The sequence below is a fragment of the Phocoena phocoena genome, chromosome 20 (genome assembly GCF_963924675.1).
Source record: "Phocoena phocoena chromosome 20, mPhoPho1.1, whole genome shotgun sequence".
NCBI classification, from domain to species: domain Eukaryota; kingdom Metazoa; phylum Chordata; class Mammalia; order Artiodactyla; family Phocoenidae; genus Phocoena; species Phocoena phocoena.
The window spans coordinates 33,035,341-33,052,263 of NC_089238.1; the positions used below are offsets into that span (position 1 = coordinate 33,035,341).

The 16,923-nt window shown below is 48.9% G+C and overlaps 2 non-coding genes across 2 annotated transcripts; one reads left to right on the forward strand and one right to left on the reverse strand.

Annotated features, from left to right (window-relative positions):
• Nucleotides 1-8,952: 8,952 nt before the first annotated feature.
• LOC136141595 (U6 spliceosomal RNA) lies at nucleotides 8,953-9,059 on the forward strand. The gene has a single exon (XR_010657767.1). It is a non-coding gene; the product is annotated as a U6 spliceosomal RNA (small nuclear RNA).
• Nucleotides 9,060-14,570: 5,511 nt separating this feature from the next.
• TRNAW-CCA (transfer RNA tryptophan (anticodon CCA)) lies at nucleotides 14,571-14,643 on the reverse strand. The gene has a single exon. It is a non-coding gene; the product is annotated as a tRNA-Trp (tRNA).
• Nucleotides 14,644-16,923: the final 2,280 nt, after the last annotated feature.

Below are 16,923 nucleotides of genomic sequence, written 5' to 3' on the forward strand. Positions count from 1 at the left end.
TGTCCATTTGGCGGGGAACGCCAGCTACCAGAAAGCAAGCCAGCCTGTAACTAGAGTGGTGGCGCTTTGCATCCTGGGATATGTAGTTCCTCCTCCCCGTTCCTGTCGCAAACGTAGTGCGAGTTCTTCCGTCACTGACTGCGCCCTAGGAGGAGTAATGCGTGCTGGAGAACGTAGTCCTCCAGGTTCCCGTTTGGTCCTACCTGCCTCACTTTCGTCAAGAGAACTTTCCTATCTAGTTCTGCCTGTTGAAGAAGGGACTCTTTACAGAGAGGTAGGAAGCTCAGTCTCTCTTTGGCTTAGTCCCTGGAAGTGGTATCAGAAAGAATATTTACGCCCTTTGCCCTCGGGAGAAAGAATAGAGAAACATTTTTTTAAAGATTTTGTGGTCACGTGTTCCTAGCTGAGTGTGGGAGGAGTGGAAGGAAGTGTTGACTGGTGGCTCTTTTAAGTTTTGAAAAAAATGTATCCTCATCACCCCGTCCTGAGGCAATACTGGGTTGCTTGTCTCCTAGCCATCTCTCTCATACTACCTTTTGTGCCTAAAAATGCTTTTAAAAAAATTATGGTAAAAACACATAGCATAAAAATTACCATCTTAGCTGTTTTTAAGTGTACCGCATAGTAGTGTTAAAACTATACGCATATTATTGTGCAACTGATCTCTAGAACTTTTTCATCTTGCAAAACTGAAACTGTATGCCCATCAAACAACTCCCCATCTCTTCCTCCCAATCCTTGACAACCACCCTTCTATTTTCTAAGAGTTTGACTTCACATACCTCATATAGGTGGAATCATGAAGAATTTGTCTTTTTGTGACTGGCTTATTTCACTAACGTCCTAGAAATACTTACTGACACCTGCCCATTCCTTGGTTGGAGGCAAACTCTTTCAGCAGACAAAAGCCTTATTGAATTGGCTTGGGGTGGAGGCAAAAATACCTAGAACACAAAGGACTTTGAGAGGTTGAGATCTGTGCAAACTGTGTTATAAAATGTTTGGTGCTTGAATGAAGAAGAGATACAAGGCCTTTTTATTCAGTGTTCTTGTTTTTCAGTCCCATTTATCAGAGAGTCAGTAACTTCAATTCACGGTAGTTTTGTTTTGTTTTGCTGTGTTTTGGCTGCGTTGGACAGCATGCGGGATCTTAGTTCCCTGACAAGGGATCGAACCCATTCCCCCTGCAGTGGAAGCATGGAGTCCTAACCACTGGACCACCAGGGAGTTCCCAATTTATAGTAGTTTCGACTGTCTTATCCAAAGCAACTCACTGACAGCCTAAAGCTAAATTCTGATCTCCTTCCAGACCATCAGTAATGCCTAAGCTCCAAACCTTCTGGCTCCCTGGGCACCCAGGCTTTGGTATGACTTTGGTGGCTCTACCCTGATGGGAGGATGACCAGGGAGGCACATTGCAAAAAGCCCATTGAGGAATTCAGAAACCCAGGCCCTGAACCAGGCTGTGCCCCTAACTTTCTGTGTAACCTTGGGAAAGTCATTTCCCCTCCCTGCACTTCTTTTTCCCTCTTTACTATTCTGAGGATATTGGATTTGGCTCCCAAAGTGTGTTCTGTGGACTCCTAGGAAGCCAAAGATTTACTGTGTGGTCCTGGAATTCTTATGTGCATATAGGTTTATTAATCAACTAATATACTCTAAAAGTAAAACTTTACATGCTTTATCTTATCCACACCTCAAGACCCTGTAGGGTAGGGACCCCATTTTACAGATCATAAAACTGAAGCTTAGAGAGGTGAGTCACTTGCCCAAGGTCACATACCTAGTCAATGGCAAAGCAAGCCTTGAAACCCAAGCTCTCTGACTTCAGGGCTTACATCCCCAGCCACTGTCCTCCAAGCCTTTGTTTGGAAACCCCCGTGCCTAGGTGATCTCCCAACTGTCATGTTCAGTGGTCGGTAGTGATCAGATATTTTCCAAGCCAAAAAATGTGATGCATCGTCTGATAGGGTGTTATAAATGAGAGAGACAGATTCTGAAAATACTGCTGTGAGTTTGGTGTTTCTCAGTTGAGTTTACATTTGAATTTTTAGATTCTCTCTCTCTCTTTTTTTAAATTTTATTTATTTTTGGATGTGTTGGGTCTTCGTTGCTGCGTGCGGGCTCACTCTGGTTGCGGCGAGGGGGGCTACTCTTCGTAGTCGTGCACAGGCTTCTCATTGCGGTGGCTTCTCTTGTTGCTGAACACAGGCTCTAGGCGCGTGGGCTTCAGTAGTTGTGGCACGTAGGCTCAGTAATTGTGTCTCACGGGCTCTAGAGCTCAGGCTTAGTAGTTGTGGTGCACGGGCTTAGTTGCTCCACCGCATGTGGTATCTTCCCGGACTGGGGATCGAACCTGTGTCCCCTGCATTGGCAGGTGGATTCTTACCTACTGTGCCACCAGGGAAGTCCCTAGATTCTCTCTTTAATATGGGATTTTGTCCCAAGACTGTGTAGGAAACTCCTGACTTTTTTTTTAAGGTTATTTATCCCTCTCTCTCTTTTCATGAGAGAACAGGGAAGAAGCTAAGAGGAAAAAGGAAAAACCACAAAGCATCTCCTCTGGTTCATGGTTAGTTTAGCACTGAGTGGATGCTTGCAAACAAGATAGAGCAGGTCTGAGAATCCTACCTGGGCTTTAGACAGATTCGTGGACTTTAGGATTATTGATGGAATTCTTCTGAGCTGGACAGAGTCTGTATGACTCTGCTGTAACTTTCTGTGTCCTCCCTGATTACTCTTCATTCTCCGCCCATCTGGGCCCCTGCCTTGGCAGATAGTTCTCGTTTAGTACTACAGACTTCTCTGGGCACTGTCTCAGCTTCTCAGCCCCCAACTTACACTTAACATCGTTTACCTAAAACCCGTCTCTACTGTCATCTTAGAGGGGTAAACTTACAAGATATCCTCAACTGAAGGTGGGAGGGGGCAATAAGTTGAGCATTGTCTTCCAAATTCCCCTTTTTTTAGGGTGGAGGGCCACACCTCCCGGCTTGCAGGATCTTAGTTCCCCAACCAGGGATTGAACCAGGGCCTCAGCAGTGAAAACCCAGAATTCTAACCACTGGACCAACCAGGGAACTCCCCTTCCAAATTCCTCTTGACCATTCCATACTTCCTTCTCTAGGTTATTAAGTCTATCAGACATTTAATCTCTTCCAAATACAGTATAGAGTCTTGGAAGTCTGAGAAAAAGAGGCCTCTGTCTTTAATATGTTTACAGTCACTCTTTGGAGGAGCAAAAGACAGACCAGGTAATCATTAGTGAACAATTCAAGCCTGTATGTTACCTATAGAATGAATAGGTCAATAATCTAAATGCTGGAAGCTGATCCAGGAGAAATACTTTTGCTGGAATTCTTTCAGGATATGTAGCTTAAAACAGTACCCCCTCCCTGAACCCCAAAAGGTAAGCTTACCAGCCACCCACACTGGCCTGCAAAGGACTTTTCATGGCCAAGAATCCCTGAATTCAAATATATTGGGGGCCTCTTGGGCTTCCCTGGTGGCGCAGTGGTTGAGAGTCCACCTGCCAATGCAGGGGACACGGGTTCGTGCCCCGGTCCGGGAAGATCCCACGTGCCGCGGAACGGCTGGGCCCATGAGCCATGGCCGCTGAGCCTACGTGTCCGGAGCCTGTGCTCCGCAACGGGAGAGGCCACAACAGTGAGAGGCCCATGTACCGCAAAAAAAAAAAAAAAAAGAAAATCAAATATTTGTCCTTCCCCACAGAAGCTACAGCAGCTATCATTAATTAGCTCATCATATTTGGTAGGCAAAAATCTTCCAAAATTCAGAACTCGTAGGGAAAATAATAAGCAAACATCTTTGGAATAAAATATTGGGGAATCTCTACGGAGGCCCATTTCAACCCCAAAAATCTGAGGCTAGTTAGCCTCATTCACTGACCTGAGGATGAGGCTAGGCCCATATTTGTCATTGTAGCCCTGTGGTTTTAGAGTAGTCACAGATGGTGAAAGAAAGGACAGACTCCAGGTTCAAGTAAAAAAGAAAGCGTTTGGAATAATGTCATTCAAGCTGCTATAACAAAATACTATAGACCCAGTAGCTTATAAAAACAGAAATTTATTCCTCACAGTTCTGGAGGCTGGGAAGCCCAAAATAAAGGCACCAGCAGATTCAGTGTCTGGGGAGAGCCCACTTCCTCGTTCATAGATGTACATCTGGCTGTAACCTCACATGGTAGAAGAAGCAAGGGAGTTCTCTGGCATCCCTTTTATAAAAGCATTAATCTCATTCATGAGGGTTCCACCCTTATGACCTAATCACCGCCCAAAGGCCTTACCTCCCAATACATCACACACACCCCCTCCACCACCAGGGCAGAACCCTCATTTCTTCAACAGATAATCATTGATTAAACAACAGCTGTGTCCTGGAACATAGCTCAGAGCAGAATAGGCACTTCAGGTGTCTGTGCAGGTTGACATTGCTCATGATCATCTGAGCAGCCAACTGTCAAAGAATCACAGGTGTGATAAATGTTAACAAATGGGGAACATAGGGAGTTTTGGGGAGCCTGCAACCCAGTCCGGGGATTCAAGGACTCTCTAAGGATGTGAAAGGGAGTAGGAGTTCTCTAAACAGAGTGGTAGAAAGGGAGTACATTCCAGCAAAGAGCTAAGCCTCGCAGAGATGATACTGGCATCTTTGAAGAATTAAAAGACCAGGAAGGTTGGAGCCTATAGAGGCAGCCAGAGGACCATTTAAGCCTCTGTGCTCAGCCCTTTATCCTAAGGGCTCTGGGAGCCTTTGAAGGGTTGGATGGAACAGCTGTCATGCTCATATTTGCACTGTTTGAAGGTCACACTGGCTGTTGCCTGAAGAATACTGGTGTCCAGCCAGAGAAGTTGCTGAGAGACTAGCCAGGAGGCTACCGCAGGAGTCCAAGGGAGTGGGAATGGAGCAAAGTGGGCTTTGGCAACCGATGGAGTGTGAAAGGTGAGGGAGAAAAAGTGAAGGATTATCTGCCCTTGGGCACCTCCTTCCCCCCACCTCAACTCCGCCTCTTGATTCGCGGAGACTGGAGGAGCAGGTGTGGAGGCAGAGACAGTGAGTTCAATTTGAAGGTGAATGTGTTTCACACATTCAGGCCGTGGGCTAAAGCTCTGGGCGGCTGAGAGCCAGAACTGCTGATGGAGGCACTGACAAGCCGGCTTGGTTGCCCTGGGGGAGCCTTCAGAGAGCAGAGGCCTCTGAGCCCTGAGAAGAGCTGTGCTCAGGCTCCTGGTTGAGGAGGGAAGAGTCTCCAGCATGCTGGGAAACAGCCCAACCCAGGAGGCCTGAGGACTGCTGGAGGCTGAGTGAAGACACAGAAGCCAGAGGACTGAGGGACTCAATGTGTTTGAGCAGTCAAGCAGGGAGGAGGTTGACAAGGCCTTGGGCTGTGGGACCTTCTCTGTGGCTGAGAGGGGGTTTGAGCCAGATGGGATCAGGCTGCAGAGGAGAGCTGTAGCTGGAGGGCAAAGGAGGGTTTGTACTTTTTAAGATAGAGGGATTGGGGCACATTTAAATGCTAATAAATTTCTTTTGGAAAGAAGTTATCTCTCCTCTCTGTGATGTCGCCTCCCAGGAGTTCAGGTTTAGACAGCTGGAGGGCCAAGGTCTTCTTTGCTTTTGAAATACTTGGGCTTTGATCTTCTTCCATCCTCCTCCTTCTCCTGAGGGTTCTTCTCCCAGGCAGAAGGTATCCAGCAACAGCACCCACTTAGAGCTGCCTGGGAAGTGACTCTTCCTCTGGCTGTTGACTTCTGGGAGAAGAAAGGGCTGCAGCCATCCCACCCCCACCCTGGCCGCCCGGAGTCCACCCTTCCCCTGGGGCATCACGTCCTCACTGGCTGCTTCAGGGCCTCCACAGACCTCTCCCCACCCGCGAAGTTGTAAGCCAGGTCACTGCCCCCTTTATAGACAAGGACTCAGAGGTCATTCTGCAGCAGCTCCCAGGGGAAAGGGACCATGTCCATATACTGCCTCTGGTACTGAGGGCAAACCTGGGCGCTGCAGGCAGAAGCAGCTGAGGATGTCCAGACAGCCGGCGTCTACTCCAGGAAACTGGGAACTGGGATTCCTGGAGCCCCTTTTCAGCCTTGCCTCTTAATCAGCAAAGAGTTGCCCGTAGATATGGGCCTGTCCGCTCTCCCAGGATAACGATTGTTTCCCACACCCTGTGCCTGGGCTCTAGGACCCCCACCTCCATCCCATCTTCTTCCAATTGCAACAGGTGCCTCTCCCTCATCCATTTCTTCTTTCAACAAATATTTGAGTGTTTACTGTATTCTGTCGTGGTCCGAACGCGGGTTGGAAAAGAATTTCCAGACACAAAGCAGAATGTAAAGAGGTTAGAATTTATTAGAGGGAATGGTCGCTGCCAGGACAGCAGGACGACTGCCTAGTAGTCTGGGAGAGCCAACCCCGAACACGTGCTATTAGTCAGTTTTTTTTTTTTTTTTTTTGTGGTACGCGGGCCAGCGGCCATGGCTCACGGGCCCAGCCGCTCCGCGGCACGTGGGATCCTCCCGGACCGGGGCACGAACCAGTGTCTCCTGCATTGGCAGGCGGACTCTCAACCACTGCACCACCAGGGAAGCCCCTATTAGTCAGTTTTTATAGCCCTAGAACAAGGAGCCGGTCCGAGGTGAAATTTTTGTTTTCTGATTGGTCGAGGCACATATACCATCCTTCTTTAGAGTGGGAGTGGGATGGGGCAGATGCCTTTCCTTATTTGGGACGAGAGAGGAACAGGTCTCGTAGCCCAGGTGGGCTCAGGAATTTCGTACCCATCGCAACATGGTGATTAGAGTCCAGTAGGATGTGTAACGCTGAAACTTTTTCAGGCAGGGTTGTCCTTTGTCCTTGAAACACCATTGTCCTTGGAGCACCACACGTTCCAGGCACCGTTACAGGGGCTGGGATCATAGTAGTGAACCAACAGCCTGCCCTACCCTACATCTTAGTGTCAGCTATCTCTGCCCTACCTCTCCCCAAGAAGGCCCCCCAATCTTGGGAGGTCATATCCACGCTCTCATGCCTCTGCCAGTGGCTGCTAGATCTCCTCGGGCTTACCTGCACAGTTCCTAGGCAGGGAGGGAGTTGAGGGTGTGGCTCAGCTACAGGTATGTGGTACGGCCTGGATACATTCAGGCACCCCAGAAATGGGGCCGTCAGGAGGCTGGAAGCAGAGAGTATGGAAGGGGTTATGGGGTTGAAAGCCTCAGATATTCCCTCCCACCATCCCATTTTCCATGCCAGTCCCCCAATACTTGGTGAACCTCATAGAGATGCTATTTTGGGATCCCACAAGCTCGTCCCATGCTCTACAGCCCTGAGCCCCTTCTGTAATTCTGCTCGTCCCCTTCCCATGCAGACTAAGTCCTTCTCTCTCTCTAGAATCCTCCTCTGTAAAACAGAAGAGTTGGCCTAGATGATCTCAAAGTCCTTTCTGTCTGGAAATGTTCTGACTTACACAGCAACCCCTGGTCCACCCTGTAATCCAAATGGGAGTTGTCAGGGAGAGTTACCTGGAGAAGGCAGGACAGAGAGAGGAGGGGCAGCCAGGCCACTTTGCACGTCTTCCTCTCTTATCATCATCACGTGATAGTCCCAAGAAGTAAGGATCCCAAGGACACACCTGTCCTGGTCAGGGGACCCTGGGGAAGTGCTGCCTGTCCCCCCATTCCCACCATCCTGAGCACCTCACATTCTGATCTCTTTCAGGCTCAGACCATGCTGTCCACAGTCCAAGGCTGCCCTAGGTAAGCTTTTTTTTTTTTTTATATATTTATCTATTTATTTGGTTGCACCAGGTCTTACTTGCAGCAGGCAGGCTCCTTAGTTGTGGCTCCAGGGCTCCTTAGCTGTGACATGTGAACTCTTAGTTGCAGCATGCATGTGGGATCTAGTTCCCTGACCAGGGATCGAACCCAAGCCCCCTGCATTGAGAGCGTGGAGTTTTATCTACTGCACCACCAGGGAAGTCCCCAACAAATTGTTTTGTTTTTTAAAGAATCAATTTTATTTATTTATTATTTTTGGTTGTGTTCGTCTTCGTTTGTACACACGGGCTTTCTGTAGTTGTGGTGAGCGGGGGCTACTCTTTGTTGCAGTGCACAGGCTTATTGTGGTGGCTTCTCTTGTTGCGGAGCACGGGCTCTAGGCGCGCAGGCTTCAGTAGTTGTGGCTCATGGGCTCTAGAGTGCAGGCTCAGTAGTTGTGGCACACGGGCTTAGTTGCAGGGATTGAACTCGTGTCCCCTGAATTGGCAGGCAGATTCTTAACCACGGTGCCACCAGGGAAGTCCCCCCAACAAATAGTTTTTAAGCGCCTCCTATGTGCCAGGTGTTGGGAATATAGCAGCAAAAAAGCAAAGTTCCTGCAGTCATTGATCTTGCATTTGAACAGGGGGTTGTGATAAACAATAATACTAAGGAAATAATGTTGAGCAGTCTAAGTGCTATGAAAAGAAATGGAGCAGAATAAGGTGCTGGAGTGACAGAGGTGGGAAGGTTGGGGAGGTGGTAGCAGCTCTTTTTTTTTGGGGAGACCTCTCTGATAAAGGGTCTGAGCAGAGACCTGAAAGAAGTGAGGGAGGAAACCACGCAGACATCTGGTGGCTGAGGGTTCCAGGCAGGAGACCAGAAAGTACAAAGTCCCTGAGTCTGTAGCTGAGGCTGAGCAGTGGGAGAGGAGGAGTAACAGAAAAAGAGGTCAGAGAGGAGGCAGAATTGTGGGGCCCTGTCAGCCATGGTAAATGAGGACTTTGGCTTTCATCCTAGTAAGAAGAGAAGCCGTAGAAAATTTTGAGCTGAGGATGTGAGCTGACCTTAGTTTTAAAAGGTTACTGCAAGAAGAAGACTACAGGAGAGCAAAGGGGTGGGGGGCAGCAGGAATCTTCAAATTAGAAGGATGTAATAGTCCAGGCAAGAGATGATGGTGGCGCTCGCTTCAGCAGCACGTATACTAAAATTGGAACGATACCGAGAAGATTAGCATGGTCCCTGCACAAGGATGACACGCAAATTCGTGAAGCGTCCCATAACTTTATGTGTATAACTGATTCACCTTGTTATAAAACAGAAAGTAACACACCATTGTAAAGCAATTATACTCCAATAAAGTTGTTAAAAAAAATAATAATCATCAGCCCAAGTTCTTCATTCTGTTCTTGAATTTTGTTAAAAAAGATCCAAGGGGGAAAAACATTCTCCTGGAGCAAGATTCTTTTCAAAACTCTGTCAGAAAGAATAAAATAAGACAGAACATGAAAAAAAAAAAAGAGATGATGGTGTATTGGACTAGTTGCAAAGGTGGAGAAAAGCATTACCTCTAATAATTATCTCCAGACTACAGGGCACAGCACTCACTGTCTCCCATCCCACCTCACCAGCCAGTTCCTGGGGTGGCCACGTTGGCCTGATATCTTCAGAAGAGGTTGCTCATGCCAGCAGCGTTAAGGCCCCTGGTAGCCATGTGCCCCTCGGCAGAGTGAGTAGAGGTTGCAGATGTTGAGGGCAATGCCCTGAATCATACCATAAGCTTCCAGGACCTGCAGAGAGGAATCAGCCCAAGGACTTTCCAGGGTTGAGGGTAAAAACACAATTTGCTACTCTTTCAGGCACAGGGTCTGTTGACTGGGACACCTAACATGGTGAAAACGGCCAGCAAAGCATGAGGGACTGAGCCTGTGCCCTCTGGCCTCTTGGGTCAGGAGGCAGTCTTGGAGCTGACCCCCGGGGACACATCCATGCCATACCACGGGGAGCTGAGGGCACTGCTGCTCCCCTCCTCGTGGGAGAGAGCTACCAATTGTAAGCCAGCTCCACAAAGTCAGGGGGCTGGATTATGCTCTAGAGGCCAGGATTCACAATTTTTTTTTTTTTTTTTAAGTTTTGACCCCATTTAGATAGGCCCAAAGGCTCTGTGGTCCTCTTATCTCACCCCTTCCTACTCCTGGTGGTATTCTACTATCTCCACGTGGGCATGCACAGCAGGAACTTTGCAAGGCTGCATGGCAGGCAAACCCTTGGCAGAAATCTGGAGTTAGATTGTGCATTAATCTAATGTGAAAATCAGAATTTGGTGAGCCGTGATTGCTCCCTGGGCACAATAACCCAAGGGTCAAAGGAAAATGCGAGGCATTTGTCATTTTGGGTTCTGGCAATGGCTAATCAGAACCTTGAGGGCCCAGCACCAGCCCCGGGAGCAGAGGCAGAAAACACTGCTCTGGGAAGGTCATCCCCTCAGAGTTGTCATCATTCCCTGTGAGACCTCCTGCTGTTTATTTGGTTTAAAAAAATCACAGAGTGCTGAAGTTTGCATTCAGATTTGCATCACTTGCATTCAGATATGCACACCCTCTTGGGAGGAAGAGACAGGAGTGATGTGACAGCAAATACTGTGGGAGGAATTGGGGACAGTCCTATCTCCTGTGTCAGAGAAAATGTTATCTCTGATGTGGATCAGGGCCTCTCTGCTAAGTGTTTTGCCAAGGCCTTTGTAGGTTTCTTCTGGATTAGGGCAGGGTAGGGGGCAGAGTTGGAGGCCCTATGGGGAGACCACACAGCCCAGGGGAGAAACCCTGTCCTTGGACACAAAAAAACCTGAATTCTAGTCCACAGTCTGCCCCTTACTGCCTGGAGGGCGTTGGGGTAGTTTGTTTTCCTGTAAAATAGGGAGGAAATATTACCTGAATTTTTAAATGAGGACAGTATATTGTATTTGCAATTTAAAAGCAATGAGAAACAAGAAAAAAATGTTTTAAATTTTATTTTTTATGTATTTACATTTTTTTCTAGTTTTATTGAGATATAATCGACACATTGTATTAGTTTAAGGTATATACCATAATGATTTGACATCTGTATATGTTACAAAATGATTACCACAATAAGTTTAGTTAATATCCATCACCTCACATAGTTACAGTTTTTCGTCTTGTGATGAGAACTTTTTTTTTTTAAATTAATTATTTATTTATTTTTGGCTGCATTGGGTCTTCGCTGCTGCTTGCGGTCTTTCTCTAGTTGCAGAGAGCGGGGGCTACTCTTCGTTGTGGTATGCAGGCTTCTCATTGCAGTGGCTTCTCTTGTTGCGGAGCGTGACCTCTAGTTGCGTGGGCTCTAGTAGTTGTGGCCCACGGGCTTAGTTGCTCCACGGCATGTGGGATCTTCCCGGACCAGGGCTCGAACCCATGTCCCCTGCATTGGCAGGCAGATTCTTAACCACTGCGCCACCAGGGAAGCCTGTGATGAGAACTTTTTTTTTTTTTTGCGGTACGCGGGCCTCTCACTGCTGTGGCCTCTCGTTGCAGAGCACAGGCTCCAGATGCGCAGGCTCAGCGGCCATGGCTCACGGGCCCAGCCGCTCCGTGGCGTGTGGGATCTTCCCGGACCGGGGCACGAACCTGTATCCCCTGCATCGGCAGGCGGACTCTCAACTACTGTGCCACGAGGGAAGCCCGTGATGAGAACTTTTAAGATTACTCTCCTAGCAACTTTCAAATATACAGAACACTATTATTAATTATAGTCACCATGCTGTACATTACATCCCCAGGACTTATTTATCTTTTTTTAAATATATATAAATTTATTTATTTTATTTTTGGCTGCCTTGGATCTTCGTTGCTGCGCACAGGCTTTCTCTAGTTGCTGTGAGCGGCGGCTACTCTTCCTTGTGGTGCATGTGCTCCTCATTGCATTAGCTTCTTTTGTTGCGGAGCACAGGCTCTAGGCGTGCAGGCTTCAGTAGTTGTGGCACGAGGGCTCAGTAGTTGTGGCTCGCGGGCTCTAGAGTGCAGGCTCAGTAGTTGTGTTGTACGAGCTTAGTTGCTCCATGGCATGTGGGATCTTCCCGGACCAGGGCTCAAACCCATGTCCCCTGCATTGGCATGCGGATTCTTAACCACTGCGCCACCAGGGACATGCCCTTATTTATCTTATAACTGGAAGTTTGTACCTTTTGACCATCCTCAGAAATTTCCCCAGCCTCTAGAAATAAGAATTTTTAAATCCCCATGTGAGTCCCACCAATCTGCCTTCCTCACAGGGTTGCTGTAAACTGATTGGGGGGTGTGCTCTGTGTGTGTATGTGTGTGTAAGAACAGCTCTGTGCACCGGGGTTCTGAGCTCTTTTCCTTTGCTCTCCCACCAGCTGAGGAGGAGAGAGGTGCCCTCTTTCCAACCCTCACCGAGGAGAGGGGTGACTCACCCCATTAAAGCAGTTGTCCTCTGTGGTATAAAAGCAGAGCAGTAGTAGGTGTTGAGGGAAGTCCAGAGGCTGTGGACTGAGACCTGGAATCAGGCAGTGAGGGTGTGGCCACCTGGGCTCACCTCCATTCCCAGGGCAGTTACTCCATTTCCTGCCATATTAATTACCTCTGATCAATCTAAACTGGACTGCCTGGTGGCATCATCTGCCTCTGGCCTAAGGATGACAGAGAGCCAGCTGCCTCAAAAGTAGACATGCCGGGCTTCCCTGCTGGCGCAGTGGTTGAGAGTCCACCTGCCGATGCAGGGGACATGGGTTCGTGCCCCGGTCCGGGAAGATCCCACGTGCCGCGGAGCGGCTGGGCCCATGAGCCATGGCCGCTGAGCCTGCGCATCCGGAGCCTGTGCTCCGCAATGGGAGAGGCCACAACAGTGAGAGGCCCGTGTACCGCAAAAAAAAAAAAAAAGTTGACATGCCAAGGACTAGAAGGATACACTACTTACTCATTGCCAATGAGGCCATGGTAGTAACCATACTCTATCAGAGGATCATCACCCAGCTGGTAGTTGCTCATTTCCTTTCCCATTCCAAAGCCCTGATACCAGAAGATACAAATAAGTGTTGAGAAGCCCCTCCTTTTGGTAACAGTGATAATGGCTAAGCTTGAGTGCTAGGCCCTGCTCTGAGCCCTGCATATTCATTGTCTCCTTTATTCACCCTAATCCTGTGAAGCAGGTACTATTGTGTGCATCCCCTTTTTTGGGGGGGGGGGGGTCACACCGCATGGCTTGCGAGGATTTCAGTTCCCCGACCAGGGACTGAAGCCATGTCCTTGGCAGTGAAAGTGCAGAGTCCTAACCACTGGACCACCAGGGAATTCATTTCCTTTTCTTTCTTTCTTGTTCTTTGTGCATTCCCATTTTCCAGATGAGCAAACTGAGACACGGAGAGGCTAAAGAGCTTGCTCAAGGTCACACAGCCAATCAGTGGCAGAGCCAGGTTTCAAACCCAGGTTAGTGCCATTTCCAGGTCTACACTTAGTGTCTTGGCTATACTGCCTCGTGCGGCATTAACAGAGAACCATACTCAGCATCTCAGAGCAGCTGATGTCTCAGATTAGCCTTATGTACAGATGGGGAAACAGGCCAGAGGGGATAGAGATCAAGGTCAGATCTCTATCCAGATGTATCCTGAATCTTTCCACTGATCTCCACCTCCAGTGCTCTCATTCTAGTCCATGTGTCACCATCATCTCTGCCTGGACCACTAGAAACAGGCCCTACTGGTTTCCTTCCTTCTACTCTCCCCCGACCCCCGCAATCCATCCTCCTGTTAAAACCCCTCCAATGGCTTCCTAGAGAATCCTTACCATAGCTTACAAGGCCCCCAGGATCCCGTTCATCTGTCCAGTGGCACTCCACCAAGTGCCCCTGCTCACTCTGCTCCAGCCACAGAGGCCTTCTTTCCACCTGGGTTATTCTGCCTCAGGTTTGCACTTATTTTTGTCTCTTCCTGGACCACTTTTCTTGAGGCTCTTCTCGTGCCTTCTTCTTGTCATTCAGCTCACTTGTTTCCTACTCAGGAAGGTTTCCCAACTATGATGTCTAAAGTAGTCCGTCATAGCTCGTAGCATTCTCTGAAACGACCTTGTTTATATGTGTGTGTACACTTATTGCCTATTTTTCCCCCACCTAGAAGGCAGAGACTGTCTTGGTCACCACCGTATTCCAGTCTGTGCCAGGCTGGGTGCTCAAAGAATATTTGAAGAGTGAAGGACAGGGTAAAGATTACTGGGCAGTGCTGGCCTTTTGCACCTGTTCAGCAGCCAAGGACCTGAGACTTACTTGAAGTTGATAGAAAATGGACCCTTGACAATTTGTGCCCTCGGGGTGGCGGGGCACATATATACTCTCATAACTTTCTCCAAAGACGCAGAAGTCATGGCTGGCAAAAGTGGGGAGCTTTTCAAAGAAATTCAGCAGTGCTTGGCAGTTGTCAGAAGCCCCCTGAACGGAGAGGAAGTGGGGCCCAAGGTGGGGGTCAAAGTGGGAAAGAATCACAGACAGGCTCCCCTGCCCCAGCCAAAGGGTGAGAAGAGATCATATACTCATTTGCACATTTTGCTGAGCTCCCCTCTTACCCGCTCTGGTCCATTCTCCCTTTCTCTTTAACATGGCAGAGCTGGTCTGACCCAGGCAGTCCAGGGCTTCACACTCTTCAGAGCTTCCTATCACCCTTAACCCTAATGGGGCTTATGAGACTTTTGGTAGTCAGGCCCTGCACAGCTCACCAGCCCGATTCTCCCGCTTTTTTTTTTTTTTGGCCACACCATGCGACATGCTTAGTTCCCTGACCAGGGTTCGAACCTGCGCCCCCTGCATTGGAAGCATGGAGTCTTAACCACTGGACCACCAGGGAAGTTCCTGTCACCCTCCCTCTTAAACGTAATGCTCCAGCCTCTCAGGCATCAGCTTTCCCTCTCTCCAAGCCTTTGGTCCCTGCTTACACTCTGTGAGTAGACTCTTTTCCTCCACAATCACTGGGCTTTGTTCCCTGAGGCCAAGGGTGATGTACATCTCCCTGCTCTGTGCTTCCCAATCCCCTCTAGCTCCTCTTTTGCCATATTCCTCACACTTGTAATGACTAGTTTGATGTCTGCTTCTGCCCTAGACTGTAAGCTCCATGAGGAGGAACTGGACCATTTCCTTCACTGCTGTTTCCCCCATGTGTAGCACTGTACCTGGCACACAGTAAATTACTAAGAAGAAGATTGTTGCATTCAACTTCAGATTAGAAAATGAAGGTCCAGGGAATTCCCTGGAGATCCAGTGGTTAGGACTCCGCACTTTCACTGCCAGAGCCCAGGTTCAATCCCCGGTCGGGGAACTAAGATCCCACAAGCTGTGTGTACAGCCGAAAAAAAAAAAAAAGAAAGAAAAAAAAAGAAAATGAGGGTCCAGGGACTTCCCTGTTGGCTCACTGCTTAAGAATCCACCTGTCAATGCAGGGGACACAGGTTCAAGCCCTGGTACGGGAAGATCCTACATGCCACGGAGCAACTAAGCCCGTGCGCCACAACTACTGAGCCTGCACTCTAGAGCCCGCAAGCCACAACTACTGAGCCCACGTGCCACAACTACTGAAGCCCGTACGCCTGGAGCCTGTGCTCTGCAACAAGAGAAGCCACCACAATGAGAAGCCTGCGCACCACAATGAAGAGTAGCCCCCGCTCGCCGCAACCAGAGAAAGCCCGCGCGCAGCGACAAAGACCCAACACGGCCAAAAATAAATAAATTAATTAAAAAAAAAAAAAAGAAAATGAGGGTCCAGAGATCATTTTGTCTGGCTCCTTAAACTCATAGGTGGGGAAACTCAGGTTCAGGAAGGGTGAGTGACTTGCCCAGTCACACAAAGAGTAGCTTGCCGAGTCAGCTGCCTGGTCACTACCTGCTTCAAAGCTGGCTCAGGCTTCCTCTGGCCCAGCTGATAAATCCCTCATCTTCGTTCAGTTCCCAGAGGCTCACAAAGTATCTCTTCATATACAGTCTGATCTCTGCGACAGCCTTGGGGATGATGATAATGATAGCTGACACTGAGTGTTTTCAATATTCTAGTCATTTGTGTGTATTCACTTCCTTAATCTTTTGCATGACCCTGTGGGATAGGTACTGTTATTAGTATCCCATGTCACAGATGAGGAAACTGAGGCACAGGATATTTAAAGGAACTTGCCCAAGGTCAGATAGCTGGGAAATGGCAGAACTGGGATTTGAACCTGGCAGTCTGACTCTTAACCATGACACTGTCCAGCTTGCCCTGTATATAGGAGGGAGGCATTATTATCCTTTCTCTATCAGCCCCCAGGGTGAGGTTTGGCATTCTTTGATTCAAAAGCAGGGGCCACAAACCTACTGCCTGCAGGAACTAGGCAGAAAACATGAATGGGTGAAGCACACAGGTGTCAGGCAACAGGGCCTGGTGGGGACAGTGGTAAACTGGAGAGCACAGGGTCTTCTACAGCCACTCACCCTTGCTGCACCTCCGCTCCAGAAGGGTGTTACTAAGAGCAAATGCAGGCTCAGAGTTGACTTTTTAACCGAAGTCACAAGTCTGAATTTTTAAGTGAAATCTCTCAATTGTGTAAACGGTGGCAACCAAAATTCAAGTTTTCTTCGCTCTAATAGGCAGGGCAAGGAAAAGATATCCACGGGCTGAATGGCTGCAGCTCACAGGCCACAGTTTGCAGCCTCTTGTCTGAAACAGAAGGCATTTCCTTTCTTCCTCCAGCTCCCGTCCTCTTGTCCTCCCTCTACCTCCATCTAGCCTTCTTGCCCTTCTTCCTTTCCTTTCCCTTCCTTCTGTCTTCCCTGTCCCCACCTTGAGTGGTGCAGCCACCCACCTGTTGGTCATTGGTCTGGTAGTTCTGGCTGAGAGAGTAGGAGGAACCCACACCAGCGGGGACTCCAGGTCCAGAACACTGGCCACCAGGTTCCAGCTGTGTGGGTTCGTGTAGAGGGATCTGTCGGCGTTCCCTCTGTAGGGAGGAGGGAGATGTGTGGGTGTCCTTTGGTCTGCAGGGGCCAAGGGCACCCATAGGGCTGAACGCAGTGGTCGTGGGGCTCTTGCCCATGCCTCCTAACAGATGGCAGCCAGAGAGGGGCATAGGTGGATGCTCCAGTCCAGGAGTAGGTGGCTCCA